Source organism: Stomoxys calcitrans, chromosome 5, assembly GCF_963082655.1.
Source record: "Stomoxys calcitrans chromosome 5, idStoCalc2.1, whole genome shotgun sequence".
Taxonomy (NCBI): domain Eukaryota; kingdom Metazoa; phylum Arthropoda; class Insecta; order Diptera; family Muscidae; genus Stomoxys; species Stomoxys calcitrans.
Window position 1 is genome coordinate 41,118,718 of NC_081556.1, and position 20,725 is coordinate 41,139,442.

The 20,725-nt window shown below is 39.3% G+C and overlaps 1 protein-coding gene across 11 annotated transcripts in view; it reads left to right on the top strand.

Moving 5' to 3' along the window:
• Positions 1-20,725, top strand: part of LOC106082744 (serine-rich adhesin for platelets) — a 457,776-nt gene that overhangs the window by 116,965 nt on the left and 320,086 nt on the right. Inside the window, exon 3 of one of the 11 annotated variants that reach the window (XM_059368535.1) lies at positions 7,258-7,289. The exons of the other annotated variants lie outside the window; for them this stretch is intronic. The gene's annotated coding sequence lies outside the window, so the exon portion shown is untranslated. The remainder of the gene's footprint in view (positions 1-7,257; positions 7,290-20,725) is intronic. 11 annotated transcript variants of the gene reach the window in all.

Below are 20,725 nucleotides of genomic sequence, written 5' to 3' on the forward strand. Positions count from 1 at the left end.
TTATGGCAACATTCCTCCATGTGTTAAAATAGAGGCAGAAATCCGTGGTACATACTTCTCTAGCTATTTGTAGAAATTTTCCACAATTTTCCCATTCTAGCCCACCGCAGCATTAAAATTGCTGCTGTTTATGTTTTTTTTTTTACTTTTTTCCACTCTTATATTTTTATTTTTCCTGTGGCCAAACAACAATCACCTTAAAACAGGCATTAATTACAACAATTAATTTCGCACACACAATACCACACTGATTTGGCCCGTTTGTAGAGTCATAATACCATGACAAATACATATGAGATTATAGAAGTTAGCACCTCCTTCTGCCGCAACTTTACCCCCTCCCTAAATCAACATTTGCGAAAAATCACGTCACTTAATTGTGTTGTACAAAAGAAAAAAAATGAGTTTTTCCTAAGCAGAAAAATAATCAATGTTTTGCACAATGACCATAAACAAAAAACCCAATAATTAAATAAATTATGAAAAATGAAAAACAACAACACAATCAAACAGCCATGGCAGCAGAGGCGTAGCAAGAAAATTTTTCCATGGGGGGGTAATTTTTTTTTTCTTAATTTTAACAAGATAATGTTAAAATTTTTGATTAACCCCCTATTTGGGTGGTGTTATGGCGGTTGGAAGGCTCCATAGACACTTTCCCCGAATATTGATATATGAGCACCTTATTGCTATGGTCGTAAATTTGTCCTCTTTGGGGGATGTTCTCGGGAATGGGCGGCCCCCAAACACTTGGCCCAACACTTGGACGTCAGATTCGTATGCTACACTCAAGTACCTTTTATTTAAGCCCCATATTGCCATGGTCAGTAAATAAGTCCTGTTTGGGAGTTGTTTTTGGGGAAGGCGAGGACCCCCAGACACTTGGTCTCACAATTGGATATCAGATTCGTATTTTACCCGCATATACCTTTCATTTGAGTCCCATATTGCCATGGTCGGTAAATATATCCGATTTAGGGGTGTTTTGGGGGTTGGGGTGGTCCCCCAAACCCTAGGTCCGACAATTCGATATCAGATACGTTTTCTAATCCTAAATACCTTTCAGTTGAGTCCCATATTGTCGTGATTGGTGTATATATATGTTTAGAAGGTTTTGGGGGTGGGGCGCCCCCCCCCCCTAGGTACCCCATCCGAAATTTGGATACCAAGTTTTTGCTTCTAGGTTACTATAAAAGAGCGCACAAATTTTCGCTTAACTCGAGATATCTGGTGTTTCTGTTTTGGAGTTCTTTTCTCGGTTCTCGTTTTAGGCAAACAGAAGAGGCTCAAGAAGCCAATATCTCAGATCGGTTTATGTGGCAGCTATATCAGGTTACGGTCCGATTTAAATCATATTTGGCACAGTTTGTGGCAGTCATAACAAAACATGTCACGCAAAATTTGAGCCAAATCGAATAAGAATTGCGCCCTCTAGAGGCTCAAGAAGTCAATATTTTGGAGATCTGCTTATATGGCAGCTATATCTGTTTATGAACCGATTTGAACCATACTTGTCACAGTTGTTGGAAGTCATAACGAAACACATTGTCATAACGAAACACATTTTTCAGCCAAATCGGATAAGAATTGCGCCCTCTAGAGGCACAAGAAGTCACAGCCCCAGATCGGTTTATATGACAGCCATATCAGGTATCGTCCGGTGAAAATTGGATAACTTAAGCACCCAAATTCGGCACGGACATTGAGTGGTCTACTATTTATGTCACTATTCAATTTTTATAGGATAAAATATTGGTCTCTTTGGCAGTTATATCCAATTATAAACCGAACTGAACCATATTAAGGTCGGATAGCGTGAGGCTCAAAAAAACACACAGTTTCAAATTTCAGCGAAATCTGGTACTGAATAAAACTTTTATAGGCTTCAGTCCCCTTATCTTCAGATCGGTCTATATGGCAGCTATATGTAAATATAGTCCGATCTGAACCATATTTGGGTCGGATGTTGGGAGGTCTTAAATTTCAGGGAAATCGAGTAATAAATAAAGCTTTTATGGCCTTCAGACCCCTTATTGGCAAATCGGTCTATATGACAGCTGTGTCTAAATATAGCCCGATCCGAACCATATTTATGTCGGGTATCAAAAGGCTAAAAATAACTCACTGTTTCAAATTTTAGCGAAATCGGTTAGAAAATGAAGCCTTTATGGGCTTCAGACCCTTTATCGGCAGATCGGCCTATATGACGGCTGTGTCTAAATATAGTCCGATCTGTACCATATTTGGGTCGAATGTTGGGAGGCTTAAAACTGCGGACTATTCCAAATTTCAGCGAAATCGGATAAAAAATAAAGCATTTATGGGCTTCAGACAGTTTATCGGCAGATCGGTATATATGGCAGCTATAACTAAATATAGTCCGATAAGAACCATATTTAGGTCTGATATCAGGAAGCTAAAAATAACTCATTGTTTCAAATTTTAGCGAAATCGGATAAAAAATAAAGCTTTTATGGGGTTCAGACCCTATATCGGCAGATCGGTATATATGGCAGCTATATCTAAATATGGACCGATCTTATCCATATTTAGGTCAGATGTCGGGAGGCTTAAAACTACGCACAGTTCCAAATTTCAGCTAAATCGGATTAAAAATAAAGCTTTAATGACCTTCAGACCCTTTATCGGAAGATCGGTATATATGGCAGCTATATCTAAATATGGACCGATCTAATCCACATTTAGGTCAGATGTCGGGAGGCTTAAAACAACTCACTGTTTTAAATTTCAGCGAAATCGGTTCAAAAATAAAGCTTTTATGGGCTTCATACCCTTTATCGGCAGATCGGTATATATGGCAGCTATATCTAAATATGCACCGATCTAATCCATATTTAGGTCAGATGTCGGGAGGCCTAAAACAACTCTCTGTTTAAAATTTCAGCGAAATCGTTTAATAAATAAAGCTTTTATGGCCTTCAGACCTTATATCTGGATATCGGTCTATATGGCAGCTATATCTGAATATAGTCCGATCTGAACCATATTTGGTTCCTATGTTGGGAGACGAAAAACTACTCACTGTTTTAAATTTCAGCAAAATCGGATGAAAAATAAAGTTTTTATGGGCATTAGACCCTTTATCGGAAAATCGGTCTATATAGCAGCTATATCTAAATATGGTCCGATTTGGCCCGTTCAATAACTTAAGCAGCGTGCATCAAAAAGACGTATGTGTGCCAAATTTCAGCTCAATATCTCAATTTTTTGAAGGCTTTAGAGTGATTACAACAGACGGACGGACAGACGGATTGACAGACAGACTGACAGACGTACAGACACACGGACATAGTCAAATCGTCTTAGAATTTTACGACGATCCGCAATATATATACTTTGTAGGGTGTTAAATTGATATTTCGATGTGTTGCAAACGGAATGGCTAAATGAATACACCCCCTATCCTACGATGGTGGGTATAAAAATTGGAAAATTTTTCTTTTCTTTTTTTCCATAGAATATTTTTATAAATCCTGTTTTTCCGAGGGTTTGTCAAAATTTTATTTAATATTTGTTTTTCCTGAAATTTTTTTAAAAACCTCTAAATAAAATTTTATTGTAGTTTTTTTATTTTTCTTTCAAACTCTGAGACACTTTTCTGCATCCACGCCTTTACATTTTCTGCGGCGCATGGAAAACCCCACAAATCTAAAAAGGCAAAATTTGCAATTAATGCAAATTACAATACGTGCAACACCAGAGCTGTTTAAACTGAAATTCCTCGCTTCCTGTCACCCTCTTTCTCTCTCATTCTCTGTGCTTAGATCTATCACGACATGCGTATTCTTTGTTGTCAATGCTGCTGCTGCTGCTGCTGCTGTTGTTATGTTGTGTTTAATGCGCATGCGCCTGAGCGCATACACAATTATTATTATGACATAAGTAGGCAACATTCATTTATTTTAATAACATTTCTTGTTGTTGTTTTTGTTATTCTTAAGCATGTGTATGTTTAATACAATTTTTTTGCTGGCTTTAGTTTTAGATTTTGTTTCTTGGCTTTTTTTTGTGTGTGTGACTGTTAAACATAAATTTTAACAGGTCCCGATTAAAAAAAAAAAAAAACTAAGGCTCCAAGCAATTTTCAACAGCATTTTTCGCATTAATTTAAAAAAGATATAAGGCAAGAGCTATGCAGCTATAGAGGGAGAGCGAGAGAGAGAGAGAGAGAGAGGGCGCTTAGGGGTCTAGCCTAAGCTAGGCTTAATCGAATTTTAAAATTATGCGTAAATTTGAAAGTTTTCTGTTGAAAATTGTTCACACATGTTACAGATCCGTATTCATTTTTCGGCGTGAGAGTGTGTGTGTGAGTGTGTTATGCATTATTGTCGTCATGTCGTCGTTTATAAAATAATGTTAATAATATGTAATCACACCTTTTGTAGAATGTCTGCCTGTGTGAGAGACCTCTAGAGTTTGACGAGCAGAGAATTGTTGCTTTTTTTAATAACTTTGTTGCATAGCAAAATTGCTATTTACCCATTCAGTGCCCCTCAGTCATTGTGAGAAAATGATTTAAGTGTAGGTTTTGGTTGCACTATGATAAATGACTTGGAGATCATGTCATAAGCGATTTGCAAAGTATAAGAAATGTAGTCAATTTCCCCCTCTAAATTGGCTGAAAGAACCCTTATGAGCAATGAAATTATCGACTTTTCTACTTTTTATACCCACCACCGTAGGACAGGGGGGTACATACATTTAGCCATTCCGTTTGCAACACATCGAAATATCAATTTTCGACCCTACAAAGTATATATATTTCGGATCGTCGTAAAATTCTAAGACGATTTAAAGATGTCCTTGTGTCTGTCCATCTATCCGTCTATCCGCCTGTCCGTCCGTCTGTTGTAATCCCTCTACAGCCTTTAAAAATTAAGATATTAAGCTGAAATTTGGCACCGATACGTCATTTTGATGTACGCTGGTTAAGTTCTTGAACGGGCCAAATCGGGCCATATTTGGATATAGCTGCTATATAGAGCGATTTTCCGATAAAGGGTCCAATGCCAATAGAATAGTCGTAGAATTCTAAACGATTTAAAGATGTCCTTGTGTCTGTCCGTCTGTCCATCTATCCGTCTATCCGCCTGTCCGTCCGTCTGTTGTAATCCCTCTACAGCCTTCAAAAATTGAGATATTTAGCTGAAATTTGGCACAGATACGTCTTTTTGATGCACGCTGGTTAATTTCTTGAACGGGCCAAAACGGACCATATTTGGATATAGCTGCTATATAGACCGATTTTCCGATAAAGGGTCCAATGCCCATAAAAACTTTATTTTTCATCCGATTTTGCTGAAATTTTAAACAGTGAGTAGTTAAAGGCTTCCCGACAACTGACCCAAATATGGATCAGATCGGACTATATTTAGATATAGCTGCCATATAGACCGATCTGCCGATAAAGGGTCTAAAGCCCATAAAAGCTTTATTTATTACCCGATTTCGTTGAAATTTGAAACAATAAGTAGTGTCAGGCCTCTCAACTTCGGACCTAAATATGGTTCAGATCGGATTATATTTATATATAGCTGCCATATAGACCGATCTGCCGATAAAGGGTCTAAAACCCATAAAAGCTTTATTTATTACCTGATTTAGTTGAAATTTGAAACAATAAGTAGTGTCAGGCCTCTCAACTTCGGACCTAAATATGGTTCAGATCGGACTATATTTATATATAGCTGCCATATAGACCGATCTCCCCGATTAAGGTTCTAAAGCCCATAAAAGCTTTATTTTTGAACCGATTACGCTGAAATTTGAATCAGTGAGTAGTTTAAGGCCACCCGCCATCCGACCCAAATATAGTTCAGATTAGAAAATATTTAGATATAGCTGCCATATAGACCGATCTCCCTATAAAGGGTCTGAAGCCCATAAAAGCTTTATTTATTACCCGATTTCGCTGAAATTTGAAAAAGTGAGTAGGTTAAGACCTCCCAACATCCGACCTTAATATGGTTCAGATCGGACTATATTTAGATATAGCTGCCATATAGACCGATCTGCCAATGAAGGGTCTGAAGCCCATAAAAGCTTTATTTATTACCTAATTTCGCTGAAATTTGAAAAAAGTGGGTTATTTTAAGCCTCTCAACATCCGATCCAAATATGGTACAGATCGGACTATATTTAGATATAGCTGCCATCTGCCGATATAGGATCTGAAGCCGATATAAACTTTATTTATTACCCGATTTCGCTGAAATTTGAAACAGTGAGTAGGTTAAGACCTTCCAATATCCGACCTTTATATGGTTCAGATCGGACTATATTTAGAAATAGCTGCCATATAGACCGATCTGCCGATATAGGATCTGAAGCCGATATAAACTTTATTTATTACCCGATTTCGGTGAAATTTGAAACAGTGAGTAGGTTAAGACCTTCCAACATCCGACCTTTATATGGTTCAGATCGGACTATATTCAGATATAGCTCCCATATAGACCGATCTGCCAATAAAGGGTCTGAAGCCCATAAAAGCTTTATTTATTACCCGATTTTGCTGTAATTTGAAGTGGTAGGTTATTTTAAGCCTCCCGACATCTGGCCTTACTATGGTTCTGATGGGACTATATTTAGATTTAGCTGGCATATGGACCAATCTCCTCGATTAAGGGCCTGACGCCCATAAAAGCTTTATTTTTGAACCGATTTCGCTGTAATTTGGAACAGTGAGTAGTTTTAGGCCTCCCAACATCCGACCCAAATATGATTCAGATTGGACTATATTTAGATATAGCTGGCATATGGACCGATCTCCCCGATTAAGGGTCTGAAGCTCATAAAAGCTTTATTTTTGAACCGATTTCGCTGAAATTTGGAACAGTGAGTAGTTTTAGGCCTCCCAACATCCGACCCAAATATGATTCAGATCGGACTATATTTAGATATAGCCGTCATATAGACCGATCTGTCGATAAAGGGTCTGAAGCTCATAAAAGTTTTATTTTTATCCGATTTCGCTGAAATTTGAAACAGTGGGTCATTTCAAGCCTCATGACATCTGGCCTTAATATAGTTCAGATCAGACTATATTTAGATATAGCTGTCTGGACTGTATTTTTATATAGCTGTCATATAGACCGATATGCCGGTTAAGGGTCTGAAGCTCATAAAAGCTTTATTTATTACCCGATTTTTATTTCTTTCATAAACTTTATCTACAATTTCAATAACCTTTTTTAATCTTAATTTTCTCATATCTTTCCTTTATTTTTCTTACAGGTACGATTTTCATTTCGATCTTTAAGTTTGTGGCAAGTATATTTTCATAGATTCTTTACTTAAAATATGTATACATAGCAGTTTTAATGACATGTAGACAATTAGCGGTTTATGATTTACTTATTTCAACTGAATAAGTAAAGCCCTGAAGCCCTAATTGCTTACTGCCATCATAAGCCATTACTTTCAGTATCACACAATTAGCAAGGGTTAAAAGAATTTGAAGAAAATGTGTTGTAGCTTTTGGTGTGGATTACACCCTACCTGAATCGGTTTTTGATAAAAAAAGACCGTATCACTAGGATTTCGAACAGAAACGATTGGAACTACGATATCCCTGGAAACAGGAGTTACGTAGACCTCTACACTTCAAATCTAACATTTTGGAAAGGGCAAAAAGGCAACTCTTGCCCTATGCACCAGCAAGAGAGTCATTGGTAAAAGTTGGAGGGTTTAGACCGCGAGTCATGCATTGGGTATATACTGCAGTCGTGAGACCTATAATGCTATATGGTGTTGCGATCTGGTGGACGGCGATTCAAAAGTCCACCTACTGCTCAATATTTAACCGGATCCAAAGGATGAAGCATTAAATTCAGTACATCAGATGGTGTCGTCCTCAGTGCGGGCGTGATGCACAAAGGAGCCATCCTTCGGATCCGGTTAAGTATTGTGCAGTAGGTGGACTTTTGAAGCGCCGTCCACCAGACCACAACACCTTATAGCATTAAAGTCTGACAACTGCAGTATATACCCAATGCATGACTTGCGCTCTTAACCAACAACTTTTGCCAATGGCTCTCTTGCAGGTGTATAAGGCAAGAGTGGCCTTTCTTGCCCTTTCCAAAATGTTAGATTTGAAGTTCAATTTCCTGTCCAGCAAAACACCAAAGTATTTTGCGCTATCAGTGAATGAAACATTCTTTCCTCTCAAGGAGACAGGTTCCACTGTAGGCAACTTGTATCTCCTGCTGAAAAGAACAAATTCTGTCTTGCACGGATTTATACCTAGATCCCTTTCTGTAGCCCGCTTTGCTGTTGCACGTAGAGCTTCCCGAAGTATATCTCTTAGAATGCTTGAAAACTTTCCTCGAACCGCAATTGCCACATCATCAGCATGAGCGACCACTTTTATACATTTTTCTTTCAGAGACAATAATATATGGTTAATGGCTATATTCCAAAGTGGAGAAGACAGTACTCGTACACCTCCTTGAGGTGTTGCTCTGGAGACCTATCTTTTTAGTTCACAAGCTTACCGTAATGGATTTTTTGGTAAGTAAGTTATTTATAAACTTTCTTACGGTAGAGTTGATGCCTAGAAACTCCAACTCCTTCAGGATTGACGTCGGTTTTACATTATTGAAGGCTCCTTCAATGTCAAGAAATGCTACCATTGTATATTCCTTGACAGCAAGAGAGCCCTCTATGTAGCCGACTAGGTCGTGAAGGGCAGTTGCAGTGGATTTGCCTTTACCATATGCGTGTTGTTGCTGCGATGGGCGACCTCCAAGGATCTTTGCCCTCAGGTATGATTCTATCAAACTCTCAAGAGTCTTCAGCATAAAGGATGACAGACTAATAGGACGAAAATCTTTCGCTTTCGTGTGGCAAGGTATTCCTGCTTTCGGAATGATAATGACCATCGTGTCTCTCCATCTCACAGCTATATATGACACGCTGATACAAGCAGAGTATATCTACCAAAGCCAAGGAACCAGTTCTATCAGAAACAGCTTGTACTGCAACCTCTGATACGTCATGAGGGCCTTTTTATGGTCTAAAGCATTTTCGACTCAGACACAATTTTCCTTATAAACTCTGACAAATGCATACCAGTGACAAGCTCTTCTGGCGCCAGGTTGTCCGTTGGACAATTTCCCGGGAAATGTGTATAAAAGAGTGGTTGTAGTGTTTCTTCACTACACATTCTCTGAGTTCTGAATATACCCCAACGTAATGGGTATCGAGGACAGAATCTTTCTTAACCTAGAAGCCTTAGATGTATCATGCACGGAGCTGCAGAATTCCACCCAGGATTTGTTCTGAGCCATTCTAAGCTCGCCCCTTTCCCTGTCCCAATCGTGTGGTGCTCTTATGACTTTCGCTCCGATGAAGAGTTTTCTGTAGTCCTTCCTTAGTTTTTCTGCAGTTCTTCTTCTGGGGTCCACCATAGCGGCCATAATACCAAATGATTCTTTTTGCAGGTTGAGGCATAGTTCCCAAAATTGGAATACTTTAACACCATGACATTTCATATTGGTGATTAAATGATTTTTATACCCTCCACCATAGGATGGGGGTATACTAATTTCGTCATTCTGTTTGCAACTACTCGAAATATTCGTCTGAGACCCCATAAAGGGCCTCTAGAGGGCGCAATTCTTATCCGATTGGAATGAAGTTTTACACGACGTGTTTCGCTATGATATATAACAACTGTGTCAAGTATGGTTCAAATCGGTCCATAACCTGATATAGCTGCCATATAAACCGATATTGGGTATTGACTTCTTGAGCCACTAGAGGGCGCAATTCTTATCCGATTGGAATGGGATTTTGCACGACGTGTTTCGCTATGATATATAACAACTGTGTCAAGTATGGTTCAAATCGGTCAAAAACCTGATATAGCTGCCATATAAACCGATTTTGGGTCTTGACTTCTTGAGCCTCTAGAGGGCGCAATTCTTATTCGATTGGAATGAAATTTTGCACGAAGTATTTCTTTACCATATCCAACAACTGTTCCAAGTATGGTTTAAATCGGTCCATAACCTGATATAGCTGCCATATAAACCGATCTTGGGTTTTGACTTCTTGAGCCCCTAGAGGGCGCAATTCTTATCCGATTGGAATGAAATTTTGCACGAAGTATTTCTTTACGATATCCAACAACTGTTCCAAGTATGGTTTAAATCGGTCCATAACCTGATATAGCTGTCATATAAACCGATCTTGGGTCTTGACTTCTTGAGCCTCTAGAGGGCGCAATTCTTATCCGATTTGAATGAAAATTTTCAATTCTTATTCGGATTGGCTGACATTTTACATAGGTCTCCAACATATGATTTAATTGTGGTCCGAACCGGACCATATTTTGATATCGCTCTAATCGCAGATCAAATCTTTTCTTATATCCTTTTTTGTCTAAGAAGAGATGCCGGGAAAAGAACTCGACAAATGCGATCCATGGTGGAGGGTATATAAGATTCGGACCGGCCGAACTTAGCACGCTCTTACTTGTTCTACAGTTCTGTCTTTACCTAGTAAAGATATGAGTGACTGACTACATGGGTTTTCGGAAGTTCTACGCTTAAACGGCGGTGCCACTTATAGGGGGTAGCGAAGCAGACCGCGGCTATGCTAGTTATATAGATTTATACTTTGTATGTTCGGAAACGGATATTTCGATGTGTTGCAAATGGAAATGACAAAATTAACCCCGATCCTTTGTTTTCGTGAAATATAACTGCACACGGGCATTGGCAATTGCATTAGCATTAAAGTGTTTTTTTTAGTCATAGACAACCAAATGCTCATATAAACCAGAAGAGAACTCTTATCCAAAGGGCATGATGGCCTGATGGCGTCCAACTAATTACAATCATGAAAATGCCAAATGACTCCTTGTCCGTCCAACCACTCTTTCAACCCTTGACAATGCACCCCATTTCGTTTTGCTAAGTTTGCTGCATAATAAGCTTGAATTATGAATATTTGCCGTTTTACTCATTTCATGCTTTTATTCATTAATTTCGTTTTTTTTTCGTTTCTTTTTTGCCTTCATTGTCGATGTTCGTGTTTTTGCGAATTAAAAATTTTTCAGTCCTTCGACATAACCACCATACTCTTCTGCAATTCTAACTGGTCACCCCTTACTTGAACATGGTCTCATGCATTGGCACTTTTGGTTCGTTGTGTCTTTGGCCGAAAATTTATGATAAACCAAACGCGTGTTTTCTAGCCCTGGGCCAAAGTGAGTGTGTGTTTGGGCCAAAGGATTCGCCGAGACTAAGAGTGTGGGAGTTGTGTTTGTGATTATAATGCCTGCTTAAATAGGGAGGAAAAACGTGCTCATTATGAATTTGCCCTTTCTGTTGGTGTTTCAATTTTTTTTTTTTTTTGGTATTTTTATTTTCGATTTCATTTTTGCGTTAATGAAGATAGAAATTAAAATTAGCAAAAAATAGAAAGCAAAAAGTATGAGTACTTAGCGTAGCGGCGGCGCCGCGACATTTGAGATTAATGCAATTTTGTGAATTAAGGGTTGTTTGCATTTCGCGCTTCCTAGTCTTGAGAGTGTGCTGTAATGGCTGTGTTTGTGCAAGGACATCAGCACATTTTGTATGCAATGAATGGTCAGTCTAGATGAATGACAGAAGTCTGTTTTGAAATGGAGAGAGAGAGAGAGCGATCTGTAGTTAAGGTTTAGCTAGGGGGAGACAAGGACTAAGCGAATGTTGAGTATAATTGTTTATTTTTTTTTCAGGCGTCATATGTTGCAGTCTTTTTGTTGCAATATTTTTTTTTTTTTTTTGCAAAAGGGTTAGCTTTAAGTTCAAAAAAATTTGGAGAATTTCTTTTTGAATGTTATTGTTAAAGAGGAATAAAGATAACAAAATCCATAATATGACATTTTATAAGTTCCCAGCAGTCCAAACGACTACCACGACTTTGTCCTCAAAGACTTCTTTAAGATAATCTGAATTTATAAAATTAGATTGTCGACGAATTCACTAACCGTGACCACAAACAAGTCAGCACAATTTTCTTTTTATGGAGAAGTTTAAAATTTTATACTTTTTTTTGGAAAAAACGGAATCTCTCTTAGGACATCGTAATAAATGTGTCACTTGAGTTGTCAGGAATCATGATGACATGTTCGCTTACAATGTCGTCTAAAATGTCATGCATGATTTTCACGACAGTTGTATGAAAATGGGGACATTGTAAACAAAATCCATAATATGCCATTTTATAATTTCCCAGCAGACATCGTAATAGATATGTCACTTGAGTTGTCAGGAATCATGATGACATGTTCGCTTACAATGTCGTCTAAAATGTCATGCATGATTTTCACGACAATTGTATGAAAATGGGAACATTGTAAACAAAATCCATAATATGCCATTTTATAACTTCCCAGCAGTCCAAACGACTATCACGACATTGTCCTCAAAGACTTATTTAAGACAATTTGAATTTTGTCATCGATATGGAATCATTGCTGACGTGTCTTACAGATTGTCTATTATAAAATGTGATTGTCGACGAATTCATTAACCCTAACCACAAACAAGTCAGCACAATTTTCTTTTTATGGAGAAGTTTAAAATTTTATACTTTTTTTTTTGGAAAAAACGGAATCTCTCTTAGGACATCGTAATAGACGTGTCACTTGAGATGTCAGGAATCATGATGACATGTTCGCTTACAATGTCGTCTAAAATGTCATGCATGATTTTCACGACAATTGTATGAAAATGGGGACATTGTAAACAAAATCCATAATATGCCATTTTATAACTTCCCAGCAGTCCAAACGACTATCACGACTTTGTCCTCAAAGACTTCTTTAAGAAAATCTGAATTTTGTCATCGATATGGCATATTTGATGACGTGTCGTACAGATTGTCTATTATAAAATTAGATTGTCGACGAATTCACTAACCGTGACCACAAACAAGTCAGCACAATTTTCTTTTTATGGAGAAGTTTAAAATTTTATACTTTTTTTTTTGGAAAAAAACGGAATCTCTCTTAGGACATCGTAATAAATGTGTCACTTGAGTTTTCAGGAATCATGATGACATGTTCGCTTACAATGTCGTCTAAAATGGCATGCATGATTTTCACGACAGTTGTATGAAAATGGGGACATTGTAAACAAAATCCATAATATGCCATTTTATAATTTCCCAGCAGACATCGTAATAGATGTGTCACTTGAGTTGTCAGGAATCACGATGACATGTTCGCTTACAATGTCGTCTAAAATGTCATGCATGATTTTCACGATAATTGTATGAAAATGGGGACATTGTAAACAAAATCCATAATATGCCATTTTATAACTTCCCAGCAGTCGAAACGACTATCACGACTTTGTCCTCAAAGACTTATTTAAGACAATTTGAATTTTGTCATCGATATGGAATATTTGATGACGTTTCGTACAGATTGTCTATTATAAAATTTGATTGTCGACGAATTCACTAACCGTGACCACAAACAAGTCAGCACAATTTTCTTTTTATGGAGAAGTTTAAAATTTTATACTTTTTTTTTTGGAAAAAACGGAATCTCTCTTAGGACATCGTAATAGATGTGTCACTTGAGTTGTCAGGAATCATGATGACATGTTCGCTTACAATGTCGTCTAAAATGTCATGCATGATTTTCACGACAATTGTATGAAAATGGGGACATTGTAAACGGAGGGATAAAGATAACAAAATCCATAATATGTCCAAACGACTATCACGACATTGTCCTCAAAGACTTATTTAAGACAATTTGAACTTTGTCATCGATATGGAATCATTGCTGACTTGTCTTACAGATTGTCTATTATAAAATTTGATTGTCAGCACAATTTTCTTTTTATAGAAAAATTTAAAATTTTATTAATGTAATTTTTTTTTTTTGGAAAAAAATGACTCTCTTTTAGGACATCGTAACAGACCTGTCACTTGAGTTGTCAGAAATCATGATGACATGTTCGCTTACAATGTCGCCTAAAATGTCATGCATGATTTTCGCGACAATTGCATGGAAATGGGCACGACATGTCGCCATTTCGGCTGTCGACAGCATGGGCTCGACATGTCCCCATTTCGGCTGTCAACAGCCCACATATGTCTTCAACGATTTAACATGGTCATTTACCTCGGTTCCTGTCTGTGAGGCAAGCAAATCAGACAGAAGACGAGCTACTAATAGGGTGCGAAGCGAACTCTCACCCCATTTCGTGGGTCAGTACCAACACTAATAAGTGGGGCCAAGCCCTGGCAGGGTTCTTGAATACTAACGATCTAATAACACTTGATATTGGTAACACCGCTACCTTTGTTAATAGGATTAGAGAGGAGGTATTAGATGTGACGATATGTTCAGAAAATCTGATCGATGAGGTTCACGATTGGAGGGTCTCCATGGAACACTCTTTCTCTGACCATCGCTACATTAGGTTTAGAATAGCACGGCCAGCGCCGAATCCGATAAGCTTCCGAAAAAAGTTGAAAACCAACTGAACTCGGAAGGCTACTCAGAAGAAGACTTGGGCAAGATAATTTAGATTGTCCAAGCATAGAAGACATTGAATGTCAACAGGATTACGACTGCACTGGTGGGGTCCTTCGAAGCTATTTGTCCTCTTCGGAAAAGGAAATCAGCCCAAGAAAAACCCTGGATGACCGGGGAGATTCGTAATATTGGGAAAGAAGTCCGCAGACGTTTTCACAGAGGTCATCGTAGCTCAGAGGTTAACATGTCCGCCTATGACGCTGAACGCCTGGGTTCGAATCCTGGCGAGACCATCAGAAAAAATTTTCAGCGGTGGTTGGACCCGGTCCTTAGAGACTGGATAGGCCATGGATAAATTGTGTGCCCCATGGCATAAATATAAGGGAGAAAGTGGCACAAGGCACGCCACAGTGGGGTATTTTATCGCCACTCCTATGGGTGACCATCATAAATGACCTATTACGGATGCTGACTGAGGAGGGATTTGAACCCGTCTTTAACGCAGATGACGTTATAATACTTCTAAAGGGTAAGGATCCGAACGAGCTGTGCAGAAGGTTCGAAAGAGTCTTGTATATGGTATGTGACTTGGCTGGACCCAGAGGTCTCAATGTTAGCACAGAGAAGACTGAAATATGCCTGTTTACGAGGAAGACGAAGGTGCACCACGTTTCCTCAATAAGACGACTTCGATATCTGACTAGGTCAAATACTTGGTGTGATCTTGGACAGGAAACTGTATTGGAAGTGCCACATTCTGGAGCGTAGTGAGAAGGCTCACAGATGTTGGGCACTATGTAGACGGGTCGTAGGCTCGAAAGCGGGCCTGAATCCGAGGATAGTGCAATGGCACCACAGGAGCGTGATTAGACCAATACGTACTTACGCCTCAGTAGTTTGGTGGACTGCTTGCTATGGATAAAAAGTACAACATAAGGACCATACAACTGGAACCATACAACAGAGAACATGTTGTCTTGGCATAGGCGGCGCGATGAGGACCACGCCCACTAGGTCACTGCAGACTATTCTATATATCCGACCCATTTACATACAGATTAAGTGTAAGTAGCCTCAGTGGTTTGATGGACTGCTATAGACAAAAAGTGTATTGGCATAGGCGGAACGATGAGGACCACGCCCACTAGGGCACTGTAGACTATTCTAGATGTCCGACCCTTTGACATATAGATTAAGTGTTAGGCAGCCCGTGCGGATATGAGACTTAAGAAGATGGGAGAATGGATTGAGGTTAGAAGCAGCTCACATCATCGCGGTATAATCGAGGCGATGATAGGAAACCTGGAAGAAAAGGAAGAGGTTTCCGATCGGATACCTAAGATGAACCTTGAGGTCGAGTGTGAGGCACTGCTGCCAGCGGCACAGTCTTGGATTGGCTGAAGCCTAGTATTGCCATCTGGAAGATCATGTTACACAAATGGATCAAAGCTAGAGAACAGAGTGGACCTGGGGGTTTACATTGCGAACCCTGGGATTGAGATCTGTTTTAGACTGCCTGACCATAATAAGGAGTGCGCCTGGGGGTCTACATTGCGAACCCTGGGATTGAGATCTGATTTAGACTGCCTGACCTTAATACGAAGAGGTTTCCAATCGGATACCTAAGATGAACCTTGAGGTCGAGTGTGAGGCACTGTTGCCAGCGGCACAGTCTTTGTCTGGAAGATCATGTTACACGGATGGATCAAAGCTAGAGGACAGAGTGGACCTGGGGATTACATTGAGAACCCTGGGATTGAGATCTGTTTTAGACTGCCTGACCATAATAAGGAGGGCGCCTGGGGGTCTACATTGAGAACCCTGGGATTGAGATCTGGTTTAGACTGCCTGACCATAATACGGTCCTGCAGGCGGAGATACGGACGATCGCGAAATGCTTAAGGTGTTGTGGTGCTAACGCGAGGACGTCTAGAGTGAACATCTTAAAATTGCCATAAGGACAATAAAAACCAGGACGGTAAGGTCATGAACAGTCTTGGAGTGTTAGAAGGAGACTAAAGCCTTCTCTGAGGATGGCTAAATCCGCCATAACGGAGTAAGAGAGAATGAAAGGGCAGACGATTTGGCAGTGAATACCAGAGGACTGCCGTCAATAAACTTAGTTAACCTAAAGCCTTTCGGCTCGATGCAGTCCGAGTTAAGGGAGTGGGTAACGAATGTGCATGCAACATTGTGGAACAGCGAAACGGTCGGTAGGACGGCGAAAATCCTATGGGAGGATCCAGATTGTGAGAAGACAAGACTTTTACTGAATGGAAGTAAGAAGGAGGTCAGTATAGCTATTGGTATCATAACGGGACACATAGGACTACGAGCTCACTTATGTAAAATCGATGCGGCAAGTGATAGCATGTGTTGGGCATGCGGGGAAGATGATGAGATGTTGGAGCATTTTCTTTGTCATTGCCCGGCTTTCGCGACAAGCATATACCGGCGCTAAGGTGGGGACACAATAACAGACCTGAACCAACTTAGGGGAGTGGAGTGGGAGATTCCTAACTTAAAATTTTTTTTAGAGGTTACTTTATAGTTTTTAGAGCGCACAACAAACCGATTACTGGCTTAGGTGTATCTCCATAGTGGCATGGGGCGGTTTAATCTCTGTACCCTTTTTATACCCACCACCGAAGGATGGGGGTATATTCATTTTGTCAGTATATATATTCTTGATCAGCGTAAAAATCTAAGACGATCTAGCCATGTCCGTCCGTCTGTCTGTTGAAATCACGCTACAGTCTTTAAAAATAGAGATATTGAGCTGAAATTTTGCACAGATTCTTTTTTTGTCCATAAGCAGGAGATGGGCTATATCGGACTATATCTTGATATAGCCCCCATATAGACCGATCCGCCGATTTAGGGTCTTAGGCCCATAAAAGCCACATTTATTATCCGATTTTGTTGAAATTTGGGACAGTGAGTTGTGTTAGGCCCTTCGACATTCTTTGTCAATTTGGCTCAGATCGGTCCAGATTTGGATATAGCTGCCATATAGACCGATCCTCCGATTTAGGGTCTAAGGCCCATAAAAGCCACATTTATGGTCCGATTTCGCTGAAATTGGGGACAGGGAGTTGTCTTAGGCCCTTTGAAATGTTTCTTCAATTTGGTCCAGATCGGTTCAGATTTGGATATAGCTGCCATATAGACCGATCCTCCGGTTTAGGGTCTTAGGCCCACAAAAGCTACATTTATTATCCGATTTTGATGAAATTTGGGAAAGTGAGTTTTGTTAGGCCCTTTGACATTCTTCGTCAATTTGACCCAGATCGGTCCAGATTTGGATATAGCTGCCATATAGATCGATCCTCCGATTTATGGTGTAAGGCCCATAATAGCCACATTCATTATCCGATTTTGCTGAAATTTGGGACAGTGAGATGTGTTAGGCCCTTTGACATATTTCTTCAATTTGGTCCAGATCGGTTCAAATTTGGATATAGCTGCCATATAGACCGATTTCTTGATTTATGGTTTTGAGCCCATAAAATGCTCATTTATTGCCCGATGTCCCCGAAATTTGGAACAGTGAGTTAAGTTAAGCCCCTTGACATACTTCGGCAATATCGCACAGATCGGTCCAGATTTGGATATAGCTGCCATATAGACCGATATCTAGGTTTTAGGTTTTGGGGCCATAAAAGACGCATTAATTTTCCGATGTCGCTGAAATTTGAGACAGTGAGTTTGGTTAGGCTCTTCGACGTCCTTCTTCAATTTTGCCCAGATCAGTCCAGATTTGAATATAGCTGCCATATAGACCGATCTCTGGATTTAAGGTTTAGGGCCCATAAAAGAGGCATTTATTGTCCGATTTCGCCGAAATTTGGGACAGTGCTTAGTGTTAGGCTCTTCGACATGTTTATGCAACTTGGCCCAAATCGGTCCAGATTTGGATATAGCTGCCATGTAGACCGATATCTCGATATAAAGTCTTGGCCCCATAAAAGGCGCATTTATAATCCAATTTCACTGAAATTTGACACAGTGACTTATGTTCGGCTTTTCGACATCCGTGTCGTATATAGTTCAGATCGGTATGAGGTATATGAGTATAAGTATGAGTAAGTATGAAATTTTCACCGAATTTTGATGAAAGGTGGTTTACATGTATACCCGAGGTGGTGGGTATCCAAAGTTCGGCCCGGCCGAACTTAACGCCTTTTTACTTGTTTCAACCTTACCTTACCTAACCCTTCTTTTAAGACGTCTTGACGACGCAGCCTGCTGGGTTGTTAGGTAGCTCAAGTAGGATTGTCCAACGCTCATAACAAATTCCATCCAGATAGGTCCAGAGATACATAACCGAACCTACGATAAGACATCTTGTGCCCCAGAAAACCTTAATCACTATCCATAGTTACCCTATAGTACTGTACATTTTTGGCAGAGTTCTCTGAAAGTTCGACCCCTTCGAACTTAAGTCGTTTCTTCTTAGTTTATTCAAATCTCAAAACGATTCCCTCATTTTGAATAAAATTCCAAATTGATTTCTCTAGGTGTAGCAAGCAAGCCAATCAAAAAAAAAAAAAAAAAGTTTCACACCACTAATAGATATAACAAATATTGCAATCACATTTGCGTTGAAACATAAATTAATTAAGGAAAATTTTAAATGCATTTCTTTAAACTCTTAATCAGATTTGCAACACGAAATTGGCCACGAAAAGTCGTTGGCAGGCAAAGTCCACGAAAATTCGTGTGGGAACACGAAAACAAGAATAAATGGCAAAAGTCTTGGTTTTTTTTTATGGGGTAAGTGCGCCTGCCTGCAGTTGTGCTCCATAAAAATGGTGACGCATGCGCATGAGTAGCCGTTTTGTTAGTTTTTTGTTTGTTGTAGGTTTTTTGAATATCTGGCATGATTTGTGGTTAACATGATTTTATTCTCAAACAATTTCCTCAAGCCTAACAAAATACACAGCAAACAAACAGACAGCCAGCTAGCCGGTCAGCCAGCCACAAATAGCCATGGCTAAAAGGGTATTAATAAATTTTGCATTAAGATCGCGTGCAGTTGTCATGTTGTGTGTGTGTGTGTGTGTTGTATGTGCGGGACATTTCCATTCTTTTTGTTTGTCTTACTCGTCATTTAAGAGTTTCTTGTATTACTCCCGCCTCTTGTGGGCCATGGTTTATTAAATGCAAATCAAAAAATTAAGACAAATGTGTTAAAAAATGGCAATTAAAATGAACCCAAAAACGAAGTGATAAAGATTTATTATGGAAAAATTGAATAACATGATACCTAATATTGGAAAAATTTTCCAATAATGTATATGGTGCTGAAAATGGTTGCAAAACTGTTGGCTAATTTACCACCTTTCAGAAATAGTTGAGCAATTATTACAATAAGCATCTATGCGAACAGAAAACTTCATGAAAAATGTCCGACCAAAACCGCTGCTTCCAGGTGCTTAAGATGTGAAATCGGGAGATCGAGTTATATGATAGCTACTAGCTGAACCGAGCCCGCTCCCCTGCACCGTCTTTTATTCTATATGGAGCAAAATTTTCCTTTGAATATTTATTTTCAATATTTAAAGAGCTTTTAGGGAAATACCATGCTACGAAAATATTGGGTTGCCCAAAAAGTAATTGCGGATTTTTCATATAGTCGGCGTTGACAAATTTTTTCACCGCTTGTGACTCTGTAATTGCATTCTTTCTTCTGTCAGTTATCAGCTGTTACTTTTAGCTTGCTTTAGAAAAAAAAAATGCATTTACTTTCTTTTAAAAAATCCGCAATTACTTTTTGGGCAACCCAATAGTATATGGCTTGACTAACAGTTTAACAATATAAGTCCCAAAGAGCTTTCATTTGAGCCCCATATTGCTATTGTCGTAAATTTGTCCGTTTTTGGGGGTTTTGAGGGTTGAGGTGTCCCCCAAACACTTGGCCCGACAATTGGATACCAAATTCGTTTTCTAATCCCAAATACCTTTCGTTTGAGTCCCATATTGCCATGGTCAGTAAATAAGTCCTGTTTGGGGGGGTGTTTTGTGGAAGGGGGAATCCCCCGAAACTTGGTCTCACATTTGGATATCACATTCGTATTTTACTCGCAAATATCTTTCATTTGAGTCCCATATTGCCATGGTCAGTAAATAAGTCCTGTTTGGGGGGGTGTTTTGTGGAAGCGGGTATCCCCCGAAACTTGGTCTCACATTTGGATATCACATTTGTATTTTACT